Source organism: Engraulis encrasicolus, chromosome 4, assembly GCF_034702125.1.
Source record: "Engraulis encrasicolus isolate BLACKSEA-1 chromosome 4, IST_EnEncr_1.0, whole genome shotgun sequence".
NCBI classification, from domain to species: domain Eukaryota; kingdom Metazoa; phylum Chordata; class Actinopteri; order Clupeiformes; family Engraulidae; genus Engraulis; species Engraulis encrasicolus.
In genome coordinates this window covers 57,008,473-57,026,840 of record NC_085860.1, presented here as the reverse complement: position 1 = coordinate 57,026,840, position 18,368 = coordinate 57,008,473, and the positions used below count along the sequence as shown (strand labels likewise).

General features: G+C 41.8%; 1 long non-coding RNA gene across 1 annotated transcript; it reads right to left on the bottom strand.

Moving 5' to 3' along the window:
* Positions 1 to 3,829: 3,829 nt before the first annotated feature.
* Positions 3,830 to 5,262, bottom strand: LOC134447016 (uncharacterized). The gene is made up of 3 exons (XR_010034563.1): positions 5,077 to 5,262; positions 4,267 to 4,406; positions 3,830 to 4,136 (listed from the first exon to the last, which is right to left on the bottom strand). It is a non-coding gene; the product is annotated as an uncharacterized LOC134447016 (long non-coding RNA).
* Positions 5,263 to 18,368: the final 13,106 nt, after the last annotated feature.

The window sequence follows — 18,368 nt, the reverse complement described above, 5'->3', positions numbered from 1 at the left end:
AAAGTTGATCCAACTACAATATTGTTGTTGTCTCAACATAATGTTCTTAGTCATCAAAGTTGATTGGACTTCGTAGCCATTGTTGGATGAAATTGATAGTGTAAGCTGAATTAAAAAGACATTACAAATCATTTCAATTTAAGATTGGGAGTTTAAATAACATAATGATAGACATCATGCGATATATGACTTCAATTCCAAATTTATTTTAACTTTTACAGTACATTCAAGACGACTCACAGATTCAAGATCCCCTGCTGCCTTACATTTGTAAGTCAAAAAGTTGTAAGTCAAAAAGTTGATTCAACTACATAGTTGTTGTTCACGTTCAATGTCCCACATATTAATACATGCACAGACCATTAATACTTTATACCATCAAAATTCATGACAAATCAGCTAGCCAAACAGGGTACGGACGAAATTGTGGGTGCAGTAAGAAAACATTATGTTTTGACTTTTGGTAAGACTGATGGAGGGACAAAGAATTTATGTAGAAAAAAACAAACTGTAGAGAGCTGTGGTCTAATGGTAGGGAGTTAATCTTGCAATTGGAAGGTTGCAGATTTGAATCTGCAACCATACATCAGTACCCTCATCCATGACTTCTGGGCTCTTATTCAAACATTACTCCAGGGACTATTTTACCAATACGCAGTGTGATGTCATTGAAAAGAGTATAGTACATGATGTAGTCCAAGTCCAAAACACTGTGTGGTCAACAGTCCATGTTTTGTGAACACACAAGAGATTCACAGTCTTTTTCTTCACATTGAGCCTAACTAGCCAGTTGGCATGTCCCTTTTGAAATGAATGATGACCTTGTGATGAATGATGATGAAGACTTGTAGCTGGCCTTTGTCTTTGATCAGCAGTCCAACTTGCATCCCTGTCAGCCTCAAGTTGCTATTCACCATGAACCTGAAAAGATAAAAATAAGAAAAAATAACTTCTTATGTGTGAAACAGCTCTCTCTCGCTCTCTCTCTATCTCTCTCTCTCACACACACACACGCACAGATAAACAGGACATCCCGAAACACTTTAAACCAAAGTACTGTATGTTTGCATTGTCTTTTTTTCAAAGTGTAAGAAAATGTGCACAGACATGAATTTACAGTTCTGTCTATTCTAAAAAATATGTCTAAGGTTTACACTGTGAGACCGGCAACAGTCCTTGGATGTGAATGCAACCATTGCAAATGAATGAATAATATTACAAATAGACCTGTATGTGGTATAGTGCGTTGCCATTAGTGCCAGGATAAGAGTGGATGTCAGTTTGAAAATAGATGGTGATTAAACCATGATATTTAATAAACACCTACTTAACGATGTAAAGTGTGTATGCATTACACCACCACCACCCCAATCACACACACACACACACACACACACACACACACACACACACACACACACACACACACACACACACACACACACACAGTATATGGGTGGACTATAATTGTTGTTAGAGAAGAGAATGGCCTGAAAGAGCAGAGGTGTCAATTCTGGCAACACAGATTACCTCACCTACTGAATTTGCTTATCCAGGCGTTTTATCTATGTATGAAAAAAAAATAGGAAAGCATTTGTAAATATGAAGACTTACAGCATACAGGAGGAATCCTCTGGAAAGTGTGGGAGTTGATGTAGAGCTGTGCAGTGGTTTTGGCTTGTGTCCTGCAAAAACAGATGAGTGTAGTTGTAAGTAATTATGATTACCTTGAATCCAAACCTAGGCACTAGAGTAAAACAAGAGTAAAACTGCCATTACTCTCTCTCTCACACACACACACACACACACACACACACACACACACACACACACACACACACACACACACACACACACACACACACACACACACACACACACACACACACACACACAGAAAATGGGCAATTAACTGTGTTATTGGTCAATAGTACACTGTAAGAAATAGCTGTTTATTTACGGAAATTCTGCAACAGCATTCTACTGCTTTTCGAAAAAACAGACAACTACTGTGAAAATATTACTTTGAGTCACATATTGAGCAAAAACAGTAAGTACTGCACAATAGCAGTATTCGCCGTTGTGGAAAAAACTAGAGATGCACCGGATCCTGATTTTTAGGATCCTGCCGGATACCAGATCCACTGAATAAGATCCCGCCGAATCCGGAACCGGATACCGGATCCTACAAAAGGTTTGAAACATATAGTCTACTCGCACACGTGGGCCCTTTTTATTACGTTGGCGCAAACTATTGTTTAGACTCATTGGCTTATTGCCACACTGCCTTCACTCCATGCAGTGATTGGGGTTGTGAAAGACTGAAAAGCCTAGGCTAGACATGCACCAGACCCTGATTTTTAGGTAACATGCCGGATACCGGATCCACTGCTTAAGATCCTGCCGGACCCGGACCCTGTGAAAAACTCTATTATCCTGACGGATCCGGAACCGGAACCGGAACCGGATCCGGTGCATCTCTAGAAAATAACAAGTTATTTTAGGCAGCACCATTGAAACCCATTCATCCTCCACTTGTCCGTGATCACCATCAAACTTCAATACCACCTGAAGAACTGAAGTCATTCTGACTGGTTAAAGATTATCTGATACTATCAAGCATGATGAAACAATTCCTAAGGAAACTGCAATACTTAAAAAGTGCTTGATGCAGCAAAGTGTGAGTAGCACATGCATTTTGATAGTGATGAAAGTGTGAATGGCTGAAACATTTGAAGAACTTGTAACACAAGCAGCCCCATCTAAACCAATCTGCTAATCAGTGCCTGGCCTCACCTGAGTAGGGCTGTTATGCCATTATTCAATTACGGGCGTCACCTGCCAAGGGCCTGATGACTCTGGTCACATGGTACTCTTTCACCTGTATATAAATCTGGACTATCAACACTTCAGTTGCTTGCCTGCCTGCTGGCTGGCCTGCATGGCACAGCATAGCACTTGTTTGCCTACAAGCTTGCCTACAAGCTTGCTTACATGCTTGCACACTTTCCTCTTTGTGAAAGCTTGCTGTATGTGGCATCATTTGTGGCATTGTGGCATATAATGTGCCTGCTGCAAATTAGGCATTGCTTTGAGAGCTAGCTTGTAGTGCTGCTTGTTTGCTGTGCTACTTGGTGCAAAATATTTTTTTAAAGACTGACCAATGCTATATTCATCATTGGCTCATCAAGAGATACAGTAAAAAGCCCACCTTGCACACTATCATTGTAACATAGCACTGCGTACTCTGACATTTTGTTCATGCCCACACTTTCAAAGGACCACCGCAAACCATTTTCTCAATACAGCATTGCGGCATAGTATCATGCTCAAGGCACTTCAGTCATAGTGAACAGTGGGAGGGTGGCACGGTAACATGGCCAGGGTACCACAGTTATGGAGAATGATGGGTGGGGTGGGAAGTTGCCATGGCCATATTCATGAATACAACTATGACCCAGTATTTGCCTGTCATCACACAGTACAATTCAACTTTTTAACTGAAATGTACTGTTATTTTTCTGTAGAGTACTGTTATTTAACAGTTCAATTGCTGCTGAAAAAATGTTATATACTGTGATACATTAAACAGCAATGAGCTGTATTTGATTTTTGGTGTGAAATAACAGTAGAATTACAGGTAAATATAATTGCCAGTAACTGCCGTTATTTTGCAGGGAAATTTTCTTACAGTGTATAACAGCATGAATGTTCACCAGAGGTGTCAATCCTGGCATAGGTAGAGAAATACCCTACCACAGTTGCCTGTGCATCAGTGACATCCATAAGGGTATAGGACAGTATTTGTAAATATAAAGTCTTACGTCGTCCTGGAGGATTCCTCTGAGTCAATGTAGAGTTGTTGTCCTCTGGTTTGGGTCTGTGTCCTGCAAAGACAGGTGAATGTAAATGAATTGTATGTATTACCTTGAATCACAATATCTGTACATAGTGATGGAAAAACACAGCATAGAACATATTGTATACATATTACATTCCATACAGTCTATAGAGTACAGTAGGCTACCAACCTGTTTTCAGTTGCTCTCTAACGCTGAATAACCTCAAGACAACCCAGAAAGAACGGAAAGGTCCCATGAAGGTCTGGTAACAGTCTTGTGGAACACTGCAGTTAGCTGAAGCAGATAAATAACAGAAAAGAAAAGAATAATATATGAGATGGAGACACAAAAACAACTGTATGGATTACATTGCTCAAGCAACAAAATCCATGATTTGCATGTCATAGTCATTAGACAGATTTACCTGTATTACTCATTAAACAACACACTCCACGGCCTCAATGAGTGGTTCAGAATCCTCACAAATTCCTCTTCTGTGCGAATGTTCCCGTCAACTCCATCGTCAGACCCCATCATCCGTTGGTAGAAGCATGCATTTGCACCCTGTAGTTAAAACACAATAATTATCTTGTATTACTACGTTTTTACATGATTTTCATCTTGACTAATGTCGTCTACCGATTGTGATACAGCAGCATCGCGCTGAAAACATCGCTTCAAGAGGCATGTTGCCGCAATGGCTAACTGCACCTTTGAAATACAACCAGCAATGTCCTTCAGCAGTAGGCCTACATGAGTTTGACTTCGATTTAAATGAAGTAAATAAACAGCCAAGATTATACACAGACGTTTCCTTTTAGGGTAGTCTGAACAAAATTCCACAGGGTTACTTTCTAAATAGTAGTTCTAATGCTGCGTAAAAATGGTGCGTAAAAAAGGAGGGGGTCCCCTTTCGCAACGCTGCCGTGTTCGGACACAACCAAAGAACTAGCATAGCAATCTGACTTGGCCATTTAGAACGACAAAACTCGTGAAATGTGGATAACCTGCCATTTGCAATAAGCAATTACCATTTCGTTCACGACACGAGATTACACCAATAGACTACATTAAACATTTAATATTTTGCAAGCAACATGACCAGTGTTTTAGGCTACAGTGAGCCCACCACATCAGAGTTTTTTTTAAAAGTCTATCCTTTGAGCTTCAGTTCAACCGAGAGGCACATGTTACATTATCACTGATTCTGACGATTAAAACTACTTAAACTTACCGGCGAAAGACTGCCTGCGGCTGTGGCTCAATTGCCATGAAGTTTCCTCCTCGAGAGTACGAGTTTCCTAAATCCATTTGACGGTTGATGATGTTGAGGTCCTTCACTCGTAATTCCATTGCCTACAGTCTTCTTCCGCGGTTCAGTGCAGCTGTGATTCCTTATTTTTGCATGAGAATCGAGTTTCTCTGCGTTATTAATATATTTCTTCAGGGGTGGCTCATTTGACTCAGCAAACAAAAGTTCCAATTTCGTGCATGCGGTTGGTGTTGCCAGAGAAATTAGAAGGTGTTGCTTAGCCCCACCTCCACAGTTTCCCGGTTATTTTCATTCAAACCCATGACTTTCTAAACCAAGTTCAATCAAACTATGGCAGTTCAACTCAATGGATTTCTCAGAGTTTAATATTCCCGCCTTCCCCCCTCTTTCTTTTTTTCAACTGCTGACTTGCCAACCTAAGTTCATTCAACACTTCAAATCTGCCATAACTATCAAATAATCAACACAATAGGCATTTGTAAGTTGTATTAGAGGACAAACTTCCTCAGTAAAGTTAAAGATCAGGGACTTATCAGAGCTCATTGTGTTGAGGAGACCTAGAAAGTGGTTTTAACTAAACGAGGCTGCAATGTTTTACAGTGTAGGTGGGGCCCTCACTCCATTTGACCCCTTTTTTCTGGGGTAGTTTTGTTGTTACTGGTAAAAGTAAACGTGTAAAAACATTTCCTCACTGACAGGTTAGGGTTAGGGATTGTTTGGTTTAGCATCCTTTAGTTATTGTCCACAAAGATAGAAAGGGCCCCACAAGGGCCCCACAAAGATACATAGGTTGGGTTGTGTGTGTGTGTGTGTGTGTGTGTGTGTGTGTGTGTGTGTGTGTGTGTGTGTGTGTGTGTGTGTGTGTGTGTGTGTGTGTGTGTGTGTGTGTGTGTGTGTGTGTGTGTGGTGGTACTGCATAGGCACTGACATTCCTGAAATCAGGAGCCTTTGTGCCAGCAGTGGAGCAGACACACGGTGAAGAGCACACACACATGCACGTATGCACGTGCTCGCGCACACACACACACACACACACACACACACACACACACATACACACACACACACACACACGCATACACACACACACACACACGCATACACACACACACACACACACACACACACACACACACACACACACACACACACACAGAGAGAGAGAGAGAGAGAGTGAGAGAGAAAGATAGACACAGCTTGCCATGACAACCGTGTACTGGAGGCCAGCACAGAAGCTTACTTTCATACACACTTGGCTGAGCACAAGCACACTCACCTTCACACATGCATGTACACTCGCGTGCACACACACACATGTAGCATGTGCTCACAAACACACACACACACACACACACACACACACACACACACACACACACACACACACACACACACACACACACACACACACACACACACACACACACACACACACACACACACAGACAACCAGGCCCTCTCTGCTGTGCTGTGCTGTGCTGTGCTGGAGGCCAGGGCTGGAACAGCAGGGTACAGCCTGCACTGATCCAGCCAAGTGGCATGATAACACCTCCAGCCCAAACACTTTCTCTTCTTCTTCTATGTCTCTCTCTCTTCTTCTTCTGTCTATTCGCTTTCTTCAACTCTCTGTTCTTCCCTTTTTAGCCCTTTCTTCACCTCATGTCCAAACTCTCTCAAACTCATTTCTTCCAGTTTTTTTCCTCTGCTACTCAGTCTTTCCACATCTTTTTTTCTTTTTTCACCCCATTCCTCAACTACGCTAACAGTCCAAAGTACTCTCTCCCTCTCTCTCTCAAAGTACTCTCTCTCTCTCTCTCTCTCTCTCTCCCCCGCTCTCTCTCTCTCTCTCCCCCTTTTCCCCCAGTCTACCTCAAAAAATGTCTCTGTCTCTCCTTTTCTCTCATTTCGTCCGTGCATTATCTCTTTGCTTCACTCACTTTTCTTCCGACCCTTTTATCCCTCACTTTTCACCTTTAAACTTTCTCAACTTAAACTTAAACTTTGGCTCTTTTATTTAGACAGACTTTTTGTGTCTCAATTATCTCTGACTTTTCAAACCTTTTTATTCTTTTTTCCGGTATTTACCTTGATCCATCTATTTCTTTTGCTGTTAAACTACTCCTCCTCTCTCGTTCCATCGCTCCCACATTGCCTTTTCACTTACTCTCTCTATCAGCCTTTTCCTTTCATGTCATTGGAGATGAATAAAGTATCTCTACCATAAAACAGCATTTCAAATCCCTCTTCATTACTTTATACTGTATCTCTATGTTACATTCCTGTGTTACATTTTTAATCTTTTCGCTTTCAAACTGCTGGGCTCCAAGACATCGATCAAGGCTAAAACCGCCACCATTGCAAAGCGTTTCAGGGAGGCGCAGTGGTTGCCAACACATTCCACATAACGAGAAGCACTGGCAGAAATGCTGTGCTTTACCAACATACCTGACCTCACATCTGAACCTGTCAAGGTGGGAACATAGTATACTATGCTAGATAGCAGATACATGAATGTGATGAATATACCTGTCATAATAAGCAAATGAATACCCACAAGAAAGGGATGTTTATAAGTGACCAAATACTGCAGACATTGAGAATGGTCCGAAATGGCTGTTGCTCCAGTTTTGTCCTGATTACTTCTTTTGTTAACTTTTCATCCACAATATACATTTTTAACTTGAGCCTTGTGTGCACCTCATCCTTTTTTGACTTTCTTAGTACCGCTACTTTTTGATGAGTAGTCGCACCAAGCAACACACTGGTCTAGGTTAAGGCGCAGACGGCAACCTTTTTGGTTTCCATCCTTGTGAGCATTTGTGCCTTGGCAACAAGAAATAGTGCTCACGAATAAAGCTAAGTGATATGAAATCATGTTTTCCCTGAGGAATATATTTTTTATTTTTTATCCTCTTCATTCTTGAAGAGAGGAGTAGGAGAGATGAGAGGGGTGATGAATATGAGAGAGATACTTACTGCAGCCAGTAACGTGTGAAACTGGAGGCCGTCTCTCCTTTCTGCTACAGTGCAATTCAAGATTTGTTTGTATGAGTGCAGTGACTGAGCTGAATAGGCTGGCTAGGGCTCTTGGAAAACGACAAGGTGAAGTGGAGAGAGAGAGAGAGAGAGAGAGAGAGAGAGAGAGAGAGAGAGAGAGAGAGAGAGAGAGAGAGAGAGAGAGAGAGAGAGAGAGAGAGAGATGGGGGCTACATAGAAAAGCAATAGACAGACAAAAAAAACAGTAAAGGAGACATTGGATGAATGGAGAGAGAGAGAGAGAGAGAGAGAGAGAGAGAGAGAGAGAGAGAGAGAGAGAGAGAGAGAGAGAGAGAGAGAGAGAGAGAGAGAATATTTGAGAAAAGTCCAGGTATAATGGAGAGGGAGAGTGGGGAGTGAGACAGAGATGGGTCCTGCATAGCAAAGCAACAGACAGACAAAGAACATCGGACAGAAAGTCAGACAAAGGTGGAGATGGGAGGAGAAAGGAGGCATCTCTCTGCTTCAGGAGCAGTTTGTCTAGCACCACAGCCCAGATGCCCAGATCCCCAGACCTGTTTACAGACCATCCAGGCTGTTTGTGAGTTGTGTTGTGTTGTGTCGTGTGTGGGCGGGCTCATTTTGTTGGATGTCACTGAGTGGAACAGAGCAGGGTTTTGCCTGCAATATCTGTCTTGAGTGCTGCCTTAGAGGTATTGGCTGGGCAATAAAATGTATGAAAATAATATAAAGGACATACATATGATTACATTACATTACATTGCATTTGGCAGACGCTTTATAACCAAAGCGACTTTCAAAAGAGGACATAATCAAGCCAACATCACAAGCAAATGCAAAGTGCACAGGAGATATACAGAACAACAAGTGCAGTTGCAAAGAGGGGTTAGTTTTTTTTTAAAGAGTAAATAACGAGTACACACACACACAAACACACACACACACAAACTAAACTAAACTAAACTAAACATCATGTCAGGAGTCTGCCCTGGGGCAAGGCCAGTTCAAGCATTAGTCTAGTAGATTCTCTCGAAAGAGGAATGTCTTTAGTTGTTTCTTGAAGGCTGCAAGAGATGTGCTTAGTCTTGCTGCCTCTGGGAGACTGTTCCACCACTTGGGTACCACAACGGAGAACAATCTTGACTGGGAGTACCTAGAGCGACTGGATGGCAGAGCCAGACGGCTTGTGCTGGATGAGCGCAGTTCTCTTCCAGTAACATAAGGCGTTAGTAGGTCCTTCAGATAAGCTGGGGCCGTTCCTGTGATGGTTTTGTAGGCAAGGGTCAATGCCTTGTGCTTGATCCGGGTGGGGATCGGTAACCAGTGCAACTCAATAAATAGAGGAGTAACATGGGTCCTTTTGGGTTGATTGAATATCAACCGTGCCGCCGCATTCTGGATCATCTGCAGAGGCTTTAGCGCACAAGCAGGTAGACCTGTCATGAGTGAGTTGCAGTAGTCAACGCGGGACAGGACCGTGGCCTGGACCAGTCGTTGTGTAGAATATTGTGTCAGCACAGGTCTGATATTCCGTACGTTGGACATCTGGAGTCGACAGGTCCGGGTGACTGAGTTGATGTAGTTGGAGCATGACAGCTCATCATCATATGATGATGTGGAATTCAATATCAGGATGGGAAATTACATAAAGTTGTTCCAAACAGAGAATCTTTTTTTTAATTGCAAAATCATCAGCACTTGAAAATGCTTCAAATCTGTTGAACTGTGCTGTGTACATAGAAAGTTCAATCACAGATTCACCACAGTCCTCTAGCCTGGCGAGCCAGACTAAATTTGAAAAACATTTGTCTGGGCTTGCACGTATCAAACACCAAAACGTTATGGGTGGGACCAAGTCATGTTATGGTGTGGCCACTCCACATACACACTCCCTTGGCCAATGATGTGAGCAATCAAATGACTAGTTTTTGTTAGCTGCAGACATTCTACGGTCTCTACTGTGGCCACAAAGATTCGAACGAAAACTTTGTGATTGGTGGGAAGGCGTTGTTTCCTCTTGTGTGTTGCTGTTGCAATCATACAATAAACAAGGCTGGACCAACTCGCCTGGCAAGAACATTACTGGCCACCAGGCGGTGTGGCATAGTTCACTGGACTAATAGCTCGCTACAACAGTGGTTCCCAACCTATGGGTCGGGACCCAACCTATGGGTCGCCAAAGATCCTCGGTGGGTCGCGAAGCCCTCTTGATGTTAAGGGGTTTCATTTTAATACCATATATAGCCATACCATATATACCATATATATGTTGAATAAATGACAAAAAATTCAGCTAATATATGCATCGAAGCAACAAAATGTAAGTGATGTTTCTATATTTAACTGAAGACAAATTGAGGAATAAAATTATAACTAATGAGTTTTCGCAGGAAACAGAGTATCATGTGACTCCCTCTCGTGCGGGTGCTTGTGCGATTGGGTCACCAAAGCTTACAATGGTAAAAATATGGGTCCCTGAAAAAAAAGCTTGGGAACCACTGCTCTACAATATCCTGAAACATGGACAACCTCATTCCTCTGCGATGAGAACTGGCCTTGGTCCTGGAAGCTGTGAGTCACTACGGCTCTGCTCTGGATGAACTATCCATGGTGCTGAATCTCCGTTTTTCTCCAGCATGGCTGCAGGCCCCTTTCCCCTTTCCCCTCCACGCAGCATAGGGCTGTCCCTATAGGACTCTTGATGGGGCATTTAAGTTTATATACTGTTCCCAGGTACTCTCAGTTGGTAATGAAAGTTGCTGACAGTACATAGCCAATAGCTTTAACGGATCAACCTTCAGTGTCAGCACAAACTCACACACCCACATATGGTACATGCGCGCACACACACACACACGCACACACGTGTACACACACACATACACACATACAGACACACATACACACATACAGACACACTAAGGCACACACGCACACACGCACGCACACACACACAGGCACGCACACACACACACACGCGCACACATACACACACACACACACACACACACACACACACACACACACACACTAGGGGATGCACACACAGAGACATGCAGAGTCAGTGTGTTTTGCACAGGAGCCGTAGGGTTCATCCTATTGCTGGCTGTTCTTGTTCAGGAGGTTCACTGTAGAGCGAAAGGCTCCACTAATCAACCAAGTGCGTATTACCACTTTAGCGCCCCATTCACCTTAAATGTGTTCCCAAGGCTACGAGAGTGTTCGGGCGTGTGCGTGAAAGGTTGCAGGAAGGTGTGTGTGTTTCTGTGTGCGTGTGTGTGCGTGTGTGTGTGTGTGTGTGTGTGTGTGTGTGTGTGTGTGTGTGTGTGTGTGTGTGTGTGTGTGTGTGTGTGTGTGTGTGTGTGTGTGTGTGTGTGTGTGTGTGTGTGGTGTTATACATGTGTGTGTTGATGTGTTGTTTGATTGAAGCTCTAAATCAGAACACGTTCACACCAGCACAGCTGAGAAAATCCATCCAGCTGCAAAGTCATTTCTTAACCCATCAAAATACTCCATTCACACACACACACACACACACACGCACACGAACACTCGCACACACACACACATCAAAATACTTTCCATTCACACACACACACACACGCACACGCACACGCACACGGACACTCGCACACACACACACACACACACACACACACACACACACAAAGACATACACACACACACACACACACACACACACACACACACACACACACACACACACACACACACACACACACACATACACACACACATACACACATAGACATACACACACACACGCACAGAGCGATCTACTGTAAGTAATATGAAGGCTGTATCGAGGTCAAGCCTTGGGTTGCATGGCCTATCTTTACTCCTGAAAGGCAAAATGGGTCATTTTTCCTCCATGGAGTATCAACTTATCATCCATCACCTGTGCTCACAGCATCCCAATCCCCATCTATCCAGCCCACCTCTCCTTCACCTTACCACAACACACACACACACACACACACACACACACACACACACACACACACACACACACACACACACACACACACACACACACACATGTATGCACACTTACTGCAGCACGCGTTCATGTGCTGGAGTGCGTTCACGCGCGCGCACACACACACACACACACAAACACACACACACACACACACACACACACACACACACACACACACACACACACACACACACACACACACACACACACACACAAATACACACACATGTACGGTACATGTGCACACGCTCGTATGCACGCACGCACGCACGCACGTACGCACGCACACACACACACACACACACACCAACCTTCAGTGAACGCTGTCCTCCAGAACCACCCTAATCACTCACAGATCATGCTCAGTTTCCTCCAAGAACTTATGATGTACAACAAAAGAAGCATCAGCTGCCGATGTGACTTTTATGGCAGCCAACTTCCCATGTGTCCAGTCAGCACGCAGGCTATTTACTGGTAGACTGAAACCCTAATAGAACAGTGATGCCCTGCTCTTCTGTCATATGAAGCATCAAACAAGACTCATTGTCCACTTGTATTTCCTGAGGAAGGCCTCAGAGCGGTGACTAGAGGATACACCACAGAGTGTTACAGTCAAGTTCAACAAATAGTATAGAATGACTGATATTAGACTGATTTGTTTGTCCATCTCTACATGTGCTTGCTTACTTCCTGTGAATGATGAATAATGGGCTGGATCTTGACTTTGGAGTGTCTGGAATTTTGAATCATTTACTGAGTTAATTTGAGATGGTAGCCTGCGGTAGACATAACTATACGAAATGATTGTATACGTATTGAAAGAGCAATAACACCTCTATCAGAGCCAGTCTGCAAAGACAATGCACTTTCATTCAGATTAACTTACATTGATTTATGTTAGTGCAATTAGAAACAATCGTAGCAGTTCCTAAGGGCTTTCCAAACACAGATTGCATTGTAATGAAAAAGGAAAAAAAAACATTTAACAAACAGCATAATATAGATCACATCTTGATATACCGGTTAGGTGACATATTTATATAAAGTGACATACAGTGTTTCATATGTTATTGCAATACATGCTTACATGTTTATATAGAGAAAAGCAGACAGTATAAGACACATTGCTTTGAAATGGAAATGGTAATGAAAATGGATATGCAGTATAAAGATGTAGGAGTTAAGAGAGGAAGCATTGAAAGAGCAATTACACCTCTACAAGAGCCATTAAAGTCTGCAAAGACAATTAAGATACACTTTCACTCAGATTACTTTACATTGATTTATGTTAGTGCAATTAGAAACAATAGTAGCAGCTCCTAAGGGCTTTCCAAACAAGGATTGCATTGTAATTAAATAATAAAAAAAGACATTAAACATAAGATAGATCACACTTTCATATAAAGTGACATACAGTGTTTAAAAAGAGAAAAGCACGCAATATAAGATACATTGCTGAGAAAAGGTAATGAAAATGGATATGCAGTCTAAAGAATTCCTAGCCTGGCAACGCCATCCATGTACTCCACCCAAAGATTTTGGCTCCGCACATCGTCTGGCAAAAGCCTCGAGCTCGGTTCTCTCAGTGTTTAGCCAATCAGCAAACAGTTGAAAGTGGTGACGTAGAACTCACCCACGAGCTCCGTTACTGATTGGTTAAGGTAACTATATTCACACTTTCGTTTTGTTATTTGTATGCTTTTGCGACGCTATAACGTAACAGGCATGCTAATAAAGCACAATATGGGTTTTAATTTGAGTTTGGAACTTCAATTACTTTAAATGATAGAGTAAGATCAGACCATCTCCCATCGTCCACGGAGACGGATTCCTCATGGCTTTTGCCAGACTGATTGACGGAGTCAACAGTCGGCTATTCACCCAGGCTAAAGAATTCCATGCAGACTGTATACATTAAGCATGCAGTCTATGACTGCACACCCTGGACAGTCAAGCGATTTGTCTGGTGTCATTGTCAGGGTTGCAAGCTGAGGCTGATGATTTCCAGCCCAAAAAATCCTCAAAACCCGCCTAGAAGCACAAAATCCCACCCAATTCTATTGATTTCTATAGGTAAAATTGGGCGGATTTTCCTGCAAAATGCCATTTTTGTCCTCCCTAGAGGTTGCATCCAACAACAAAAGAAGCATCAGCTGCCGATGTGACTTTTATGGCAGCCAACTTCCCATGTGTCCAGTCAGCACGCAGGCTATTTACTGGTAGACTGAAACCCTAATAGAACAGTGATGCCCTGCTCTTCTGTCATATGAAGCATCAAACAAGACTCATTGTCCACTTGTATTTCCTGAGGAAGGCCTCAGAGCGGTGACTAGAGGATACACCACAGAGTGTTACAGTCAAGTTCAACAAATAGTATAGAATGACTGATATTAGACTGATTTGTTTGTCCATCTCTACATGTGCTTGCTTACTTCCTGTGAATGATGAATAATGGGCTGGATCTTGACTTTGGAGTGTCTGGAATTTTGAATCATTTACTGAGTTAATTTGAGATGGCAGCCTGCGGTAGACATAACTATACGAAATGATTGTATACGTATTGAAAGAGCAATAACACCTCTATCAGAGCCAGTCTGCAAAGACAATGCACTTTCATTCAGATTAACTTACATTGATTTATGTTAGTGCAATTAGAAACAATCGTAGCAGTTCCTAAGGGCTTTCCAAACACAGATTGCATTGTAATGAAAAAGAAAAAAAACATTTAACAAACAGCATAATATAGATCTCATCTTGATATACTGGTTAGGTGACATATTTATATAAAGTGACATACAGTGTTTCATATGTTATTGCAATACATGCTTACATGTTTATATAGAGAAAAGCAGACAGTATAAGACACATTGCTTTGAAATGGTAATGAAAATGGATATGCAGTATAAAGATGTAGGAGTTAAGAGAGGAGGCATTGAAAGAGCAATTACACCTCTACAAGAGCCATTAAAGTCTGCAAAGACAATTAAGATACACTTTCACTCAGATTACTTTACATTGATTTATGTTAGTGCAATTAGAAACAATAGTAGCAGCTCCTAAGGGCTTTCCAAACAAGGATTGCATTGTAATTAAATAATAAAAAAAGACATTAAACATAAGATAGATCACACTTTCATATAAAGTGACATACAGTGTTTAAAAAGAGAAAAGCACGCAATATAAGATACATTGCTGAGAAAAAGGTAATGAAAATGTATATGCAGTCTAAAGAATTCCTAGCCTGGCAACGCCATCCATGTACTCCACCCAAAGATTTTGGCTCCGCACATCGTCTGGCAAAAGCCTCGAGCTCGGTTCTCTCAGTGTTTAGCCAATCAGCAAACAGTTGAAAGTGGTGACGTAGAACTCACGCGCGAGCTCCGTTACTGATTGGTTAAGGTAACTATATTCACACTTTCGTTTTGTTATTTGTATGCTTTTGCGACGCTATAACGTAACAGGCATGCTAATAAAGCACAATATGGGTTTTAATTTGAGTTTGGAACTTCAATTACTTTAAATGATAGAGTAAGATCAGATCATCTCCCATCGTCCACGGAGACGGATTCCTCATGGCTTTTGCCAGACTGATTGACGGAGTCAACAGTCGGCTATTCACCCAGGCTAAAGAATTCCATGCATAGACTGTATACATTAAGCATGCAGTCTATGACTGCACACCCTGGACAGTCAAGCGATTTGTCTGGTGTCATTGTCAGGGTTGCAAGCTGAGGCTGATGATTTCCAGCCCAAAAAATCCTCAAAACCCGCCTAGAAGCACAAAATCCCACCCAATTCTATTGATTTCTATAGGTAAAATTGGGCGGATTTTCCTGCAAAATGCCATTTTTGTCCTCCCTAGAGGTTGCATCCAACAACAAAAGAAGCATCAGCTGCCGATGTGACTTTTATGGCAGCCAACTTCCCATGTGTCCAGTCAGCACGCAGGCTATTTACTGGTAGACTGAAACCCTAATAGAACAGTGATGCCCTGCTCTTCTGTCATATGAAGCATCAAACAAGACTCATTGTCCACTTGTATTTCCTGAGGAAGGCCTCAGAGCGGTGACTAGAGGATACACCACAGAGTGTTACAGTCAAGTTCAACAAATAGTATAGAATGACTGATATTAGACTGATTTGTTTGTCCATCTCTACATGTGCTTGCTTACTTCCTGTGAATGATGAATAATGGGCTGGATCTTGACTTTGGAGTGTCTGGAATTTTGAATCATTTACTGAGTTAATTTGAGATGGTAGCCTGCGGTAGACATAACTATACGAAATGATTGTATACGTATTGAAAGAGCAATAACACCTCTATCAGAGCCAGTCTGCAAAGACAATGCACTTTCATTCAGATTAACTTACATTGATTTATGTTAGTGCAATTAGAAACAATCGTAGCAGTTCCTAAGGGCTTTCCAAACACAGATTGCATTGTAATGAAAAAGGAAAAAAAAACATTTAACAAACAGCATAATATAGATCACATCTTGATATACCGGTTAGGTGACATATTTATATAAAGTGACATACAGTGTTTCATATGTTATTGCAATACATGCTTACATGTTCCTATATAGAGAAAAGCAGACAGTATAAGACACATTGCTTTGAAATGGTAATGAAAATGGATATGCAGTATAAAGATGTAGGAGTTAAGAGAGGAGGCATTGAAAGAGCAATTACACCTCTACAAGAGCCATTAAAGTCTGCAAAGACAATTAAGATACACTTTCACTCAGATTAACTTACATTGATTTATGTTAGTGCAATTAGAAACAATAGTAGCAGCTCCTAAGGGCTTTCCAAACAAGGATTGCATTGTAATTAAATAATAAAAAAAAGACATTAAACATAAGATAGATCACACTTTCATATAAAGTGACATACAGTGTTTAAAAAGAGAAAAGCACGCAATATAAGATACATTGCTGAGAAAAGGTAATGAAAATGGATATGCAGTCTAAAGAATTCCTAGCGTGGCAACGCCATCCATGTACTCTACCCAAAGATTTTGGCTCCGCACATCGTCTGGCAAAAGCCTCGAGCTCGGTTCTCTCAGTGTTTAGCCAATCAGCAAACAGTTGAAAGTGGTGACGTAGAACTCACCCACGAGCTCCGTTACTGATTGGTTAAGGTAACTATATTCACACTTTCGTTTTGTTATTTGTATGCTTTTGCGACGCTATAACGTAACAGGCATGCTAATAAAGCACAATATGGGTTTTAATTTGAGTTTGGAACTTCAATTACTTTAAATGATAGAGTAAGATCAGACCATCTCCCATCGTCCACGGAGACGGATTCCTCATGGCTTTTGCCAGACTGATTGACGGAGTCAACAGTCGGCTATTCACCCAGGCTAAAGAATTCCATGCATAGACTGTATACATTAAGCATGCAGTCTATGACTGCACACCCTGGACAGTCAAGCGATTTGTCTGGTGTCATTGTCAGGGTTGCAAGCTGAGGCTGATGATTTCCAGCCCAAAAAATCCTCAAAACCCGCCTAGAAGCACAAAATCCCACCCAATTCTATTGATTTCTATAGGTAAAATTGGGCGGATTTTCCTGCAAAATGCCATTTTTGTCCTCCCTAGAGGTTGCATCCAACAACAAAAGAAGCATCAGCTGCCGATGTGACTTTTATGGCAGCCAACTTCCCATGTGTCCAGTCAGCACGCAGGCTATTTACTGGTAGACTGAAACCCTAATAGAACAGTGATGCCCTGCTCTTCTGTCATATGAAGCATCAAACAAGACTCATTGTCCACTTGTATTTCCTGAGGAAGGCCTCAGAGCGGTGACTAGAGGATACACCACAGAGTGTTACAGTCAAGTTCAACAAATAGTATAGAATGACTGATATTAGACTGATTTGTTTGTCCATCTCTACATGTGCTTGCATACTTCCTGTGAATGATGAATAATGGGCTGGATCTTGACTTTGGAGTGTCTGGAATTTTGAATCATTTACTGAGTTAATTTGAGATGGTAGCCTGCGGTAGACATAACTATACGAAATGATTGTATACGTATTGAAAGAGCAATAACACCTCTATCAGAGCCAGTCTGCAAAGACAATGCACTTTCATTCAGATTAACTTACATTGATTTATGTTAGTGCAATTAGAAACAATCGTAGCAGTTCCTAAGGGCTTTCCAAACACAGATTGCATTGTAATGAAAAAGAAAAAAAACATTTAACAAACAGCATAATATAGATCTCATCTTGATATACTGGTTA